Here is a 14,659-nt window from a genome sequence, read left to right on the forward strand (position 1 = left end):
TTTCATTTTCTTATCAAGCCATAAGAATTCTTAGCGCAGAGCCGACGTCCAACATGTACTTCTAATTTTGTACTTGTGGGCATATCTGGAGGTAAAAACAACACTTTCTCATGTCATGGTCGTAGGATACCCTACGGCATCTGTAAAGAGATGCACCGGATGTTTCACAGACTCCAATGTTAAACTTCTGGCCTGATTAATGAATATCAATGGAATATAATTGCCAAGGTAGTTGTAAGTTTAGGGTCAAGATGGACAGACAGCTCATACAGGTGAAGATGGGTACCTTGTGTGTCAAATATGTCATAATGTCATATACTGGCGCTTTTGCCAATGTGTCAGTTTATGATATTATGAGAACGGGCTCTGAAAAGAGTGTCCACAGTCTACTGCAGGCCCGAGGCTTTTAATAACATTCAACATTCATGATAAGTAATGGAGACTGAGAGAAAAGACCGACTCCTTTGTCAGACAGGCCAAAGTTCATGTTGAACTACTTCTAGTGTTTCCCCTACCAAATCTGCTGCCAAGTGCAATAGCATTATTCCCTTAACTAGCAGGAAGGAAAAACGAGAAAACCAGATAGTGCAATAATGGTGTTTTCTTAAGCAGACACTATTGTGAGGTCAAAAATGTCTCGTCTTTTCATCTTGTGGATCTTGTGATCTTATTTCGGTCCTAGCTGCTCAGAAGCTCAAAATTCAAATCCAGTTCTGAATCGTTTATTCGCCAGAGGAAACACAATTATTGTTCTACTCCAGTTCAGTGGACTTCTCTACAATCTCTGGACATGTGTGCGATTGCTATCTTTTTCTACAAACCCCAACATGGAACCAGTTCCCGAAAAAAAACCTGAATTCAAAGTCCTAAAAAGACTTGTGGCCTCAAACTCTGTGGTCATAAAGACATTTAAAGGACTTCTACGTGGTGACTAAAACAATAAGTAATGTTATAAAATGTTAGTGTTTCTATTCTAACGGACTTTAATACCCCACTGCGTCCACCACCTGCTTCCACATCACACAATATTCAACTGTGTATCCTCATCTTGCACCAGTGACATACTTATGACAGTTAAAGGCTGTACAGTTAGTATTTAGTGGTCCAATTCATACTGACCACCATGTACTCGGGACAATACTGTTTATGTTCCTGTTAGGACGTTACTCACCAGTGAAATATTCTCACATATGAATATTGTGTAGTGGAGACCCACTGCTTGCAAGCATTATCTCTTCCTTTCCGTGAACTTGTCAGATTTTGGATTTAAATTATGGCCAGGGGGGATTTATGATTTCCCCCAGATCTTCGCTTCCTTGTCTTCTACATTCCAGTTTATGTTGTCGTGCTATCTATGCCCTGTGCATTTCTGCTGGGAGCGATCCACCACATCCAACTGTTAAAGCAGGTTCTGATTCTGATTTTGTGAGCTAGGCATGAGTAAATAACCTTACTTGTCTAAAGAAGCCAAAGTTGGATTTGAGGTATTCGATACACACGCACGCACACACGCACACACATACGCACACACACATAAAAGGGAAATGCAACCTTGCAGCTGTCTGGATTCTTCCCAAGTTCCCAAGTTTCTGATGTACACTTGGACCGAGCTGCACAGTCACAAGTATGCTTTGGTGTGTGTGTGTGTGTGTGTGTGTGTGTGTGTGTGTGTGTGTGTGTGTGTGTGTGTGTGTGTGTGTGTGTGTGTGTGTGTGTGTGTGTGTGTGTGTGCGTGCGCATGGAGACTACAGGGGGAATGAATTTTTCTTCACTGTGCTCTTATTGTTCGCGGAAACATCCAGCAAACAATAACAGCATTTTCATGTTTATCAGGAAAACAGTTGCACCTCTTCCTTGCCAAGGTGAATCAATCTTTGAATTTAGTAGGGTACCGAAAAATGTAATGTGCGGTCTCTGTATTACCCATGATCCCATTTCACACGAATACAACCCTCTTCCATGTTTTGAATGGTGTCACGTTTTCAAGAATTTTGACTTCACATCCAGTAACAACACAACGAACACCTAATTCTCTCTAATAACATACGAAAATCCAAGCCATCTATATATCGTCTCAAATAAAAATACTTCTTGGGGCGTCCAGGTGGCATGGCGGTCTATTGCGTTGCCTACCAACACAGGGATCACCAGTTCGAATCCCCGTGTTACCCCCGGCTTGGTCGGGGGGGAGGGGGAACAGGGGGGAATAGCACTACGGCCCCCTGGCAAAACTCCTCACTGTCAGGTGAAAAGAAGCGGCTGGGGACTCCACGTGTATAGGAGGAGGCATGTGGTAGTCTGCAGCCCTCCCCCGGATCGGCAGAGGAGGGTGGAGCAGCGACCGGGACGGCTCGGAAGAGTGGAGTAATTGGCCAAGTACAATTGGGGAGAAAAAAAGGGGGTGGAGGGAATAAATAAATAAATGTAAATAAGTTGAGGTTTTCACTATCAGAATGGACAATGATGGCAGTCATATTGTATACTAAAATGTGTTGAATACCAGTGGATTGTTGCCACTGAGATTGAAATTTGATAAGACAAGTAATGCTTGTGAGATTTCTAATCATTGCAATTTTTAGTACAAAGCCAAAGTACAAAGTACAGAGTGAACAGATCTGCGAGGGGAGAAAGAAACTGGGGGGTGTCAGGCCCCAGACTGACTTACTCAACACACAAAAAAAGTGTTTCAAACATGAAAAGTGTTCAAATGCCTTCGTTGTTAAATCATTCCCAGAAATATGTGTACTCTCCAGGTGATTTTCTACGAGCATTGTTAGGGAAACTTTTTTGAGACTAATCTGGAAACAGCGTCTCAGGGCTGCTGGAGCCACATGGTACTGATGGAGTCATCCTGGCCCGGAAATCAGGAAGTTGTCACACCAAGCTCATCTTATTGGACCTGAGCCTAGAGGGGGATTATCAGCCTCACTGCATGGGAAGAAGAGCATTAGCTGGACATTAACTTGGTATTCTGCGAAAAACACATAAATTCTTGTTAGCCTCTTAAGTTTCCCCTTCTTTCTTGATCTGGCTCTCATGTGGAGGGTTTATCTGCTCATTGGGAACTATCTGTGTCTGTGTACAGTTCAAAGGAAGGCGGTTTCCTGTGAGAGAGGATGAAGACTGTTTACTGTTGGACCAGGAAGAGCCTTGCAGTCTATCCTTGCTCCGGGCGACCCCTCTGCCAAGGCCACGTAGACGACAACAGAGCACGGGGGCAACAGCACGTCCATACATTCCCATTAACACAACACAAGCGCACATTCTCTACACCATACTCGCGCATTGCACACGTGCACACACACACCCACACACACACACAAACAAGCACAAAAACATGTGCATACTCAAACACAGGTGCGTGCTCATGACATTGTGACGCTGTGTGGGAAAATGTTGATGCCTGTAATGGTGATAATGCCTATTAATAGTTCAGCAACGCAATAAAGTGCTAATGGCAATAATGACTGGCTAGAAATAGCGACCTCCAGAAATAGAATATGGGAGGAGTGTGACTAAACAGACCCCGAAGAAAGGATCTTTGTTTGTCAAGTGAGTGTGTTTACTACAAGAAAATGACTATTTCTCCCTCCTTTTTTTATCACTGTTTCTATATATATATATATATATATGTATGTATGTGTGTGTGTGTGTGTGTACGCGCGGGTGTGTAGATGAGTGTGTGCATATACGTGTATTTGTGTGTCCGTGTGTGTGTGTGTGTCTATAACAGATGTGCAGTTGTGAGTGTATCGCACGCTGTGAAACAGGGAGACATGTCCGAAACGATGCAAAAATGTAAATTCTGCCTCTCCATCTTTGTGTGAAAGGTTCGCATGTTCGTACAGTATTTCAGGATGGACCTGAGGCCTGTACACATGCGTAGAAAGACTCTCAGTAAAACCTTATCCGTCACATGGATTGTGTCTGTTTGTGTGTACTTGAATTTGACAGGACTTTATGCCTTGAGTTGTAAAGATTTCAACAAATCTTTGAATTATGGTAGTTTCTCGAGTTCGTGTGTCGTGTAGAATGTGGTGATGAAGGACCCTCATCCATGACGGGGCTTCCGTTTACAGCATGGACGAGTGCAGCGGGAGCTGTTATTGTCTCCTTTGTGCTTCAGTAGGATTTTCCACAGACAGCCTGGAGTCCACGACAACTGCCGCCCTATTAAAGCTTTACAAACAAGCTACAGTTCAATTTGAAACACTTAAATCCTATTTTATTCAAGCGTCCACAGAGAATCTGCTTTAAGCTTGTCTTTTTTTTTTATTACCCATTTTGGACCTTGTCTGCCAAGTGACCGCCAAGCTATTTGGAAATGGAGCCGAAGCTCTGTTCACAACTTTTAGCACCACTTTACAATAAGACATAGACTACTTGCTTTATAAGTGGTTTCTAATTAATTTATCAAGAGGTAGTAATAAATCATTTATGAACGCATCATAAACCGGTAAGAAGCTGTTATAATGCATAAGATACTCTCTTGGAAACTCTGTGACTGGCTATGATTTACGTTTTCAGCACGCTATGTACAAATAAAACGACTTTAAAATTTCATGCAATGCAAAAGTCCGCTTTCATGCAGTAGCAGCGGCGGCTGTTGTGTGGTTGCAGTGGTTTAGGGTTAAGGTTAGGGAGCTGTCTAATCACGTGGTTTCTGAATGGACGGCGCAGCACCGTGTGACGTCTTGAGTTGATGCAGTTGGAGAACAGTAGGGGGAGCTAGAGGACAAGATAGGATGTAAGTGACTGTAAGAGGGGAGAAGGAGTGTGACGTGGTTGTTCAAGTAAAGAAGCGTATGCTAACAAACGTGTCAGTGGTCCCTTGGCAACATAACACACCGCCACTACGTACATGCGCGTCACGTACTGTGCGTAGGGCCAAGTGCCGGAGGGGGCAGCAAAACAGCCTTATGAACATCATAGTAATCATAATAATCATAATGATGAATTATCTAAACTTGAGATGAAGCACGAATACAATAGGTATACCATTATAGGCAATAGAAGATAGATATATATAATTGCCCGGAAGAATAAAATGAATTATGGTAACCCCCCCCCCCCATGTTTTGCGCCTGCCCTGACGTCAGCGCTGCCGCAACAATTTCAGAAGGGATGGCACGTGGCAAAAATATAAAGGAAAAAAAAGAAAGAAGGAATGGCGCGCAGCCCCGTATATCCTATCGCGAGAGTGGCAACGGTTATGAACCAGGTAATGCGGTAAGAAGCGTAACGTTATTCATACAGATGTATAATAAACTGTACTTTCGTTTCGTAGCTGGATTCTGTCCGCGTCATTTTACAACCCATTTGTAGGTTAGGCGACTATACGGCGCCGCTTTGTAGGCTTTAAAAAGAAAAAGAAAAAGTGAGCGCTCCCTCTAGAGGCGTGTCTAAGTAACGCGTCACAACATTACGTCCTGTAGCCCGGCAGTAGGCACAATTTCAGCATCTCCGATATTTTCTCCGCACCATTGCACTTTGTCGCCTCTTATTTCACTTGTATATAAGCAATCCTTGTGTATACATCTGAAGATTGTTGTGTTGTCGTGTTGTTATTCTGTGTTAAGTACACCGAGAGAGCCACGACACCGGAGTCAGATTCCATACATGTGCAAACCTACATGACCAATAAACTTGATTCTGATTCTGAAATGTACTAGTACGGTACTGGTCTTGTTCCTCTTGTTATTGCAGTAGTAGTAGTAGTGGTAGTAGTAGTAGCAGCAGCAGCAGCAGCAGCAGCGTTACACCAAAGAGTGCACTACTACAAAAGCTTTTGTTCTATTAGAGCTATTTATCTGTGTACATGTTTGTTGCTGAATGCAAATGCACGTTTGGTTTCCGTTTCTCTGATTTTTTTTATAGTAGTAGTATTTAGAAGACAATTAAAACGTCTTTTCATGACATCTTTTTAATATAGGTTTGTAGACATTTTAAATTGATCTATCATGGATCATGTTTTGTTTAGATCAAAAGGAATTTAAGGTCTTGGTTAAGTTGTAGCCTATTAATCATGTTTTAATTTCCTTTATGAATGTAAATGTAAAATACAAAGTTTTGCTATATTACGTTTGTATAATAATAATAATAAGCATACATAATTGTTTGCTTAACGTATTCATACTAAGGTTACTAAGATCTGTTGTGTGTGTGTGTGTGTGTGTGTGTGTTTGTGTGTGTGTGTGTGTGTTTGTGTGTGTGTGTGGGGGGGGGTTCTTGGGGAGGCACCAAAGGTAATTATGCTTAGGGCACCCAAATGGCCAGCACCGGCCCTGCTACGGAGACTCGACCAACATGGCAGCCTCCCAAAAAATATTTTAATCAATGCGTTATAACAACTTATTACCGACTTATAACATTAATACGTGATGTACTTAGAAATCCTTTGCCTGACTTATTGTAAGGTCAAACCCAATATTCAGAGCTTCAACGTTCTGATCAGATATTTAGCGACTTCATTCCACAAAGACCAAAACTTCACTGTATGTTTGCGTCCAACGAGCGAAAAGGAAAGTAAGCGCGGCGTCTCCGTCACCAGATTGGCTAATTTGGGCACTGCGCAGACTTGCGGCTATAAAACCCCGCACCGTGCGCCTGTGCGTCAGAGCGCAGACGGAGCAGGGGAAGAGGAGCGGAGCGCACAGCCGCACCGACGGGACACGGCGTAGATTTTCATTTAAGGGAACGAAGAAGAAGAAGAAGAAGAACAACAACAACAAACGAATAAACCACCAAACCTCGGTCAATTAGTGGACGGACCTCAGCTGGAATATTTACACGGAAACGCCGCAGCTCTCGTCGCGCCGCAGCTTCGAGAGTCCAAGTAAGTCCAGTCTTGCGCAGCGGGCAGAATGTTTAGCCCGACACTTGAGCTTTGATTACAAACCCGAGCGTTAATTTAACACACGGCTGAAGATGCCGAGGGTGTGACGCACTGCACCTTCTGGCGGCACACGGAGACAAATTAGCATCACATGAGTTTAGTTACCGTGGCCTCATTTTAACATTCCGCCCCTGACCCCCGGAACCGATGTTCAGGACGGGCGAACACATATCCAGCTTTTATGTTGGGGGGGGGGGTTAAGGTTGGTCCACTGGACAACATGGAGAGCTTTATCTGGTGTGCTTCATCTGGCATGTTGCAGGATGTCTTGATGGTCAGCTGTCCTATGATAAAACTTCTCGGGGCACCGAAAATTGGACAGGAAAAAAGAAAAGAAAAGAGGATTGAGCCGTAGCATTATACCCGTTCCCCTTTTCCTTGGTGTCATTTTTGCTAAGAAACCCGCGCGTCTGGACTCTCGGTGGGGTTTCATCGCCTCGGGTGTGAGTTCACATGTAGCCATGTTACGGGCGCGCGGTCCCCCGGCAGTGAGGGTTGTCAAAATGTTGCACGACTTTTGTGCCCCTGTAAGAGACGCTAAAAGAGATTGTTCCAGTTGTTACTTTGTCCTTCTTTTAAACCTCATGTGAGCCGCTGATCTAACAGTTACCCACCAAAACCTGTTGCTTTGTTTCAAGTGAAGTTGCTGGCATACATCTGTAGCCTGTTGGTTTATAACAAAATGTAACGCCTGTCCGCAGTTTTCTTCAATTTCGCTGTACTCCTGCAACGTCGATAATGCAATGCATTGAAGTGAATATGGTGTGGCAATAAAAATACAGGGGGTCCTTTGTTGGCACTCAGATCGTGTGTCACAGATCACAAATCGCAAGCAGCCTTTAGACATTACCAGCAGTCCTATCTCTTTTCATTAGGCTTGTGTTTTGGCTGCGGTGAGTTTATAGGTGCGTCATGGGATCTGGTGCGTGTCAGACTTTAATAGAGTTGCAGACGGGCAGGTCCTGTACACACGAGTAGTCTCCTATTCCTGCAGAAAGGCGGCACACTGTGCAGACAATGGGGGCAAAGATGAGACCGAGGCAAATGTTTACGCACGGTCTGCATCTGGGCTCCAAATCAAAGCTTTGTATGAGGCCAGCATCTTCAAATATTTCTGAGTCCACCAGGGAAATTGTCTTATTTACTCATGTAAATCAAGACACATGGAAGATGAGAGCATCTTTAAAACCATTGTGCGTAAAAAAAGATTACCCTGCTTGACGATAAGGACAATAATGTGACTCCATAAGACTCTTTTGCACTGGGGGAATTGGGACGGGTCCCCCCCCCCCCTCTTACAATGGGGCAAAAAAAAAGATGTTAAAAAATTGTAAAATAACGGCAGTGATTCAAGCAACCTTCTTTTACATGATGATTGTGCACAGACTACCGGCGTCAAGCTCCTTCCTTCATTTTCTCTCCGTCCGTCCACGTTTCGCAGACGATCTCCTTTATTTTGGCAAAAGTGGTGTGTGAAATGTGGGAGGAAAGAGTGCAGAGGGCTACAAAAGCATAAGGACAAAGAAAAAAGAAAGAACAACTTTTATGCTGATCTGTAAAATTGATGCCGAGCCCCACGAAGTAGCCTCTGGACACCCAGTATTTCAATTTTAACTTCGCCACTTAATTTGATTCAAACTGATCCCATCACTGATCACATTTCAATGACAGTCCAGTTGCTCTACTAGCTCTTCATCTAGCTACCTATGTATAGCCTTCATGTATGTAAGGAGATGAATTATATCTATCTATCTATCTATCTATCTATCTATCTATCTATCTATCTATCTATCTATCTATCTATCTATCTATCTATCTATCTATCTGTGTAGACCTGTATGAAAGGGCAGCAAAGGTAATGGAGGCAAGCCAAGAGGTCTGGGATATAAACAGTATGGGCCTAACTGTTGTCAAAACTTTTGCGGCAGATGTCAGTTTGATTGACAAGGCAGTAAGGTTTTATTGCTCCATGTGACTGATTGGCGCATGCACGTGTAGACCCACCAAAGCACAGAAAGGGTGGTTAAGTAGATTACATCACTTGGACAGATTGTAGGGCTGCCCTGTGTGCATCTGCTACAACACATGTAGCCATGCGTTTTGGATTACGCTACATACCATACAGTAATTCAAAACCACCCAGGAGAGAGACTTTACTAATACGACATTACTTGCTCATTTAGGTGGGAGGCTTCACTGATTTGAGGGTCTTACCCTGGATAACAACGTAGCCTCACAAACGGCAATGTGAATTATCCTACAAATAGTCAATTACAATCCTATTCACTATTGGTTTGGTTAATCAGGGAAAGTTTCTGCAGAACAATACGGTGTAGCTTTTCACTTACTGCTGAAAACCACATTATTTCTTTGTTTTCAAGCTCCTTTTGTCCGTTTGTGGCGTGGAGCTGCTATGTGTAGGCCAATTCTGCCTCTTGCTCCCCGACTTGTATTGTTCTGTGATGTGGATGACGGTGACAAATTAAGAAAGACATATGAATTCAAGGGGAGATCGCAGAGAGAAAGAATGTTGGGCAACACCATCCGTCTTATTTGCTGGGGTCACTGCGTAGTTTGCTGAAGACTGTGAGTGGGGGTCAAATATTTTAGGCCTGGGGTGTCAAGCCACAACAAAAACAACTCAGCCAACTGCCTCCACTGTTATTGAAAGCAGAAATCTGGGATTGTGTGTGAGTGCATGGGCTTAGCCTGCCATTAAGCAAAACATATATTTACGTCATGGTATGCTCTGGGAGCATTACACATAGCAGCCTAACCGATTTCTTGTCGAATTTATAAGCTGTTTCTTCATTCTCAAGCTAAACCACCAGTTTCAGCCATTTCAACTCCGCATAATCCTTTCCAGGCTGCGTTCGACAAAATCAAATACATTCGAAAAAGTCGTGTCCCCTTTGAGATTGGCCTGCAAATCTTTAACCATACAAACTTACTTAAATGGCAAACAGGGGCCAGTGAGTTGTGCAGCCGGTTTTACAATTATGATGACCCATCGGTACTGCCTTGACGTGATGTGACGTAGCCCACCGGGTGCGAGAACCCTCTAAGAATTTTAAAGGATTTCGAAAATGCAGACCCTCACAAAACTAACAGATTTCACAGATGTTTTGTCACAATGGTGTTCACACTAGATGATTTGGCAAAGATAGCATATGGTTGGAGTGATATTAATCAGATATTTCTTTAGTGTTTGTTCTTATATATGACCCTCATAGGCTATTTTTGAAGGGGGAGTCTGACCTGTCGGCCTCCCCGTGTTCATTCTAGCGTTGATGGATTCATTCAAGCATTTTCTTTCAATCTTTTTGCGTCGTACCACGATGGATCTGGAGGAGACTGTAGAGAAGAAAGGCCCTCCAGCTCAGAACACTTCACTGGTAAACATGTCATCCCCATCACTACCCTTTTGAGTAGTAAACAAGTTAATGGACAAATTAGAGAAATCTGAAATGTGAGCGGCTCCACAGCAACTCTCCCTAAATCCTTTCCCCCTTACGCAATCTCCCCCCATCTCCTACGCACCGCTTAATTGAGTTGTTATGGCATTGAGAAGGTATCGTAAAGTTGAACCTCCTTTTTATTTCCCTAGACAGATATTACCTGAAACTATCCAGCTGAGTCGTACAATGCGCCTCCAAAAACCGTGATCTAGTGTGACAAAATAGAAAGGACATTAAAAGACGGCCAGCTAGACTCAGTCTGCTTTTGCTGGGAAAAAAAACAAAACAAAGAAAAATATAGCTGCAAGCAGCGAGTCTGGGGTTGAAGCCAACACAGACCACTAGAAGATAAAAATTTAAACAGCTTAATTAAACATATCCACCAAGTTTGGTGATGTTTGGACAAACTGTCACTGATTTATGGCCAAATTCAATTCATGCCAGGCCCGATCCATGTGTTTGGAACTGGCGGCGGCACCTCTATCGAGCGATTTCAAACGTTTTACACACATGGTTCAAAAAATGTTATGAAACATATCCTGTGAGTTTTGTAATGATTGGACAAGCAAGTTCTGATTTATAGTCTGATTTGTGCTATGCCACGCCCCCCCCTTTTTTCCCTTTTTTTTGCATTTGTGCCATCCCCTTACTGGTCGATTTGAATAAAAATTTCAGGGTATCTTTCAGGTACTTATGTGGACATATCCTGCAAGTTTTGTGTTGATTGGCCCAGTGTTTGTTGCCTTTGTCTACTTATTTGCTGAGCCACGCCCTTTTGAAGTTCATTGGTCAATATCATGAAAACGAAATACAATATCAACAAGATTTATACATCTTTTGATAAGCTTGGTCCAATAATGATCCACAGAACATTTGGTAGCAATCAGACCTACGGTTTAGGAGAAGATGTCAAAAATGTGTTTTTCAAAAAACTCAAAATGGGGGAAATTCTAGGCAGGCAGTTTTTAGTGGTTTTGGGGGGCAAATTTGTAGCGTGAGGATAGACGTTTGTCAGTATCGAGTCTTGTGTAAATCAGACTTATGGCGTAGGAGTTATGACTTTTCAAAGTTGACCTTTAATGATAGCGCCCCCATCAGGCTGATTAGGGTCATATTTCCTGGCCAGTACTTGCGCACAACTTCCAATCAATGGGCAAAGTCTCACGTCTCTACCATTTACCATCTCATAGCAATTTGCGCAAACATTTCTGAAAAAGAAAAAGAAATCAGCACAACAGGCTTGAAGCCTTTCAGGCTTGAACCCCTTACAAGAACTCTGTCTCTCTGACAAACAGTTTAGGGGTTATTGGTACAAAATGTACTAACATTGCTTGTTATAGCGCTACCATGTGGCTATTCAGTGTAGTTTCTGTTGCCCGAAGCTTCAACGGTTTGTGAAATTTAGATATTTTTAGGGCAGAAGAATAAAAATAAATGTACTTCTTCTTCTTCTTCTTTCTTTCTTTCTGTCTTCCCATTTGCCTTCAGGTTTGTAATGAATTGTAGACCTCTAAACTTCGCCACAATTGCACAAGTGCAGATGTCAGGTCATAAATATCATAAAGCTTTATAGGAACAGCTGGTTGGCCTAGATCAGTAAGATTGGTTATGATTCAATTTTAAACTCGGCTCTACCAGATGGTATTTGCCAAGTGTTTGTCATGACCAAGAATCTGATCCCTGCTCTTGGCCCGGGTGCCCTGTGGTGCATAGCCAGCCATGGGCATTTTGATGGACCGTAATTGAAAGGTAATCAGCGGGTTGTCCTCTCCGTGACTCCGTACTGTCCCGCCTTGAGCTGATCACATGATGTAACGTTTCCTGAATTAATTAGGCGTATTTGTTCCAGCAGCTGTACAGAAGGTCCTCATGCTCTGAAAGGTCTTACAACACTACTGCAACAAAAAAGGGGGTTCTCTTAAAATTTTGAAGAGAGGTCCAAAATCTGAATTCAATTTAGTTTTCCCACATGTTTAAAAAAATACTAAAATAAAATCCTATGTTTGAAGCCTTTTCTTTTTTATGTAAAAGCAATTTATCCTTGTGGTGCGAATGAATTTTATTCACACTTGGACTTTTCACTGAATTAGATGATTATGCAAAATTTGATCCTAAATTGCCGTACATTCAACTTTCAGCCCAACTCCATCAGCAGTTCAGCTCAATCGGGATTCCATGTGACAGAACAGGATAAGCAGTTTGGATAATGGATGAATGGATGGATGGATGGATGGATGGATGGATACCATGATTTGCTCTACGTTTACATCATTCAGCTGATGCTCACATCCTTTACTTGCAACGGCTTAGCATAGATTCACTGTCTTGCACAAAGGAACTTTATCGAGATACATGCTGTTGCTGGGTTTACACCTTAGATCGTTTACAGGGTGGAGGCCAATCTCTCCATGCTGTAAGCGTTTTTTTTGATGTTTTTTTGGATTATGCCCCCTTTTTCTCCCCAATTATACTTGGACAATTACCCTATTTTCCGAGCTGCCCCTGTCGCTGCTCCACCCCCTCTGCCGATCCGGGGAGGGCAGCAGACTACCACATGCCTTCTCCAATACATGTGGAGTCGCCAGCCGCTTCTTTTCACCTGACAGTGAGGAGTTTCACCAGGGGGATATAACGCATGGGAGGATCACGGTTACCCCCCCAGTTACCCTCCCCCCCAAACAGGCGCCCTGACCGACCAGAGGAGGCGCTAGTGCAGCGACCAGGACACATACCCACACCCGGCTTCCCACCCGCAGACACGGCCATTTGTGTCTGTAGGGATGCCCGACCAAGCCGGAGGTAACACGGGTGATTCGAACCGGCGATCCCTGTGTTGGTAGGCAACAGAATAAACCACCACACCAACCGGATGCCCCACCCTGTATTAATATGGCGTTTTTAAAATGTTGTCCCTTTTAAAAGCAGGTGTTTCTCTTTTTGAATCCCGGGAAACTCATTCTGCAAAGACCATTTTTTGGTGTTTGAGAGTAGGGATCCACCGTACAGCATGCGCACCTCCTTTAAAGCCGCTGTAGGTAACTTTCCTTTAACACCATTTTGTCTTATTTGGTGAAATTCCCATTACGTCAAGACAGGTATACATCAAGTGCAATGTAGCCTACTGTGAAAAAAAACCCTGTTCTCTCCAGCTGCTCCTGGGTTTGTATTGTGATTCACAAAATAAATAAATAAATAAATAAAAATCAGTTCGGTCTGAATGAAAGGACCAATCGCGACCAATTACACCAAGTACCAATCTACGGAGCATCCTTAACTCAACATCATTCATGTCACGTGTCCACACAGGGCAGCCTGGTGCTCTGGAAATAGCCAACTTTAAAAAAACAAAAACAAAACTCCACCTCTAAGTAAAACAGTGCTTCACAACAACAACGCTGGTGTATCAGAATCAGAATACTTTCTTCATCCCTGAGGGGAAATTGGGTAACTAAGAGATTCACAGGATTTTTTTTTTTTTTTTTGCATGCACAGATTGACTGCAATGGGAATTTTGCCAGTTAACGGCAGTCTGGTTGGGAGGGAAGGGTTACGGGAGGGAAGGAGGAAGCAGAATCCGGGGGGGGAGGGAATATTTGGGGAACGTGGGTTATCAACACTGCTCACCTCTCCACAACTCCCTACAGCAGCTTTAAATGCATCAATTTTCCATGTCTTCGACTTCTTTCGCCCTTTGTAGTATTCACCTTATCTCTCTCTGTCCTCCCCCTCCAGTCTCCCTACTACCTTGCTCCCCCCCTTTCCTGCCATTGTCCTTTTTATATTACCTTGAAAAAAATTACCAATCCTCCCAATCTTTTTCTTGTTTCTTAACGCATCTTGCTGTTCCTGTGTTTTTGTCTTATTATTAGGCTACCTCCTCTTTATGCCAGCTGTATTTGTATCACTTTTTCATGCGCTTCCCCTGCTTCCATTGTGTCGGCTGCCAACTTCTCCAGCTCAACTTTTCGTCTTAATTTTGCTGGAGCCGGGCCATTGACTGCAGAGAGACAGTTTCTGAAGTACATTACCAGATTAAGGGGCTTAGGCTCAATTAAATTTGACTTCAAAGTAACTTTCCAACTAGAACTGATCTTGTTCAGACAAAACAACTTTAAAATAATGTGCCCAAAAAACAAAGATATTATTCAGGCAGCACAGAATGATGGCCCCCCCTTTTTTTTTTTAAAACTTATGCCTTGTGATTTGTCTGTGAGTTCATCCTTGCAGTTAACGTTGTTAACATTACTAGCATCTGGTTTGATTTAAATGCACGAAGGAATACCAATTGAGTTACACAGTATGTGAG

The 14,659-nt window shown here is 43.1% G+C and overlaps 1 protein-coding gene across 1 annotated transcript in view; it reads left to right on the forward strand.

Annotated features, from left to right (window-relative positions):
- Nucleotides 1-6,635: 6,635 nt before the first annotated feature.
- LOC130124753 (endothelin receptor type B-like) overlaps nt 6,636-14,659 on the forward strand; it is a 35,707-nt gene continuing 27,683 nt past the window's right edge. Inside the window, exon 1 of the mRNA XM_056294130.1 lies at nt 6,636-6,835. The gene's annotated coding sequence lies outside the window, so the exon portion shown is untranslated. The remainder of the gene's footprint in view (nt 6,836-14,659) is intronic.

This window comes from Lampris incognitus, chromosome 1 (genome assembly GCF_029633865.1).
Source record: "Lampris incognitus isolate fLamInc1 chromosome 1, fLamInc1.hap2, whole genome shotgun sequence".
Lineage (NCBI taxonomy): Eukaryota > Metazoa > Chordata > Actinopteri > Lampriformes > Lampridae > Lampris > Lampris incognitus.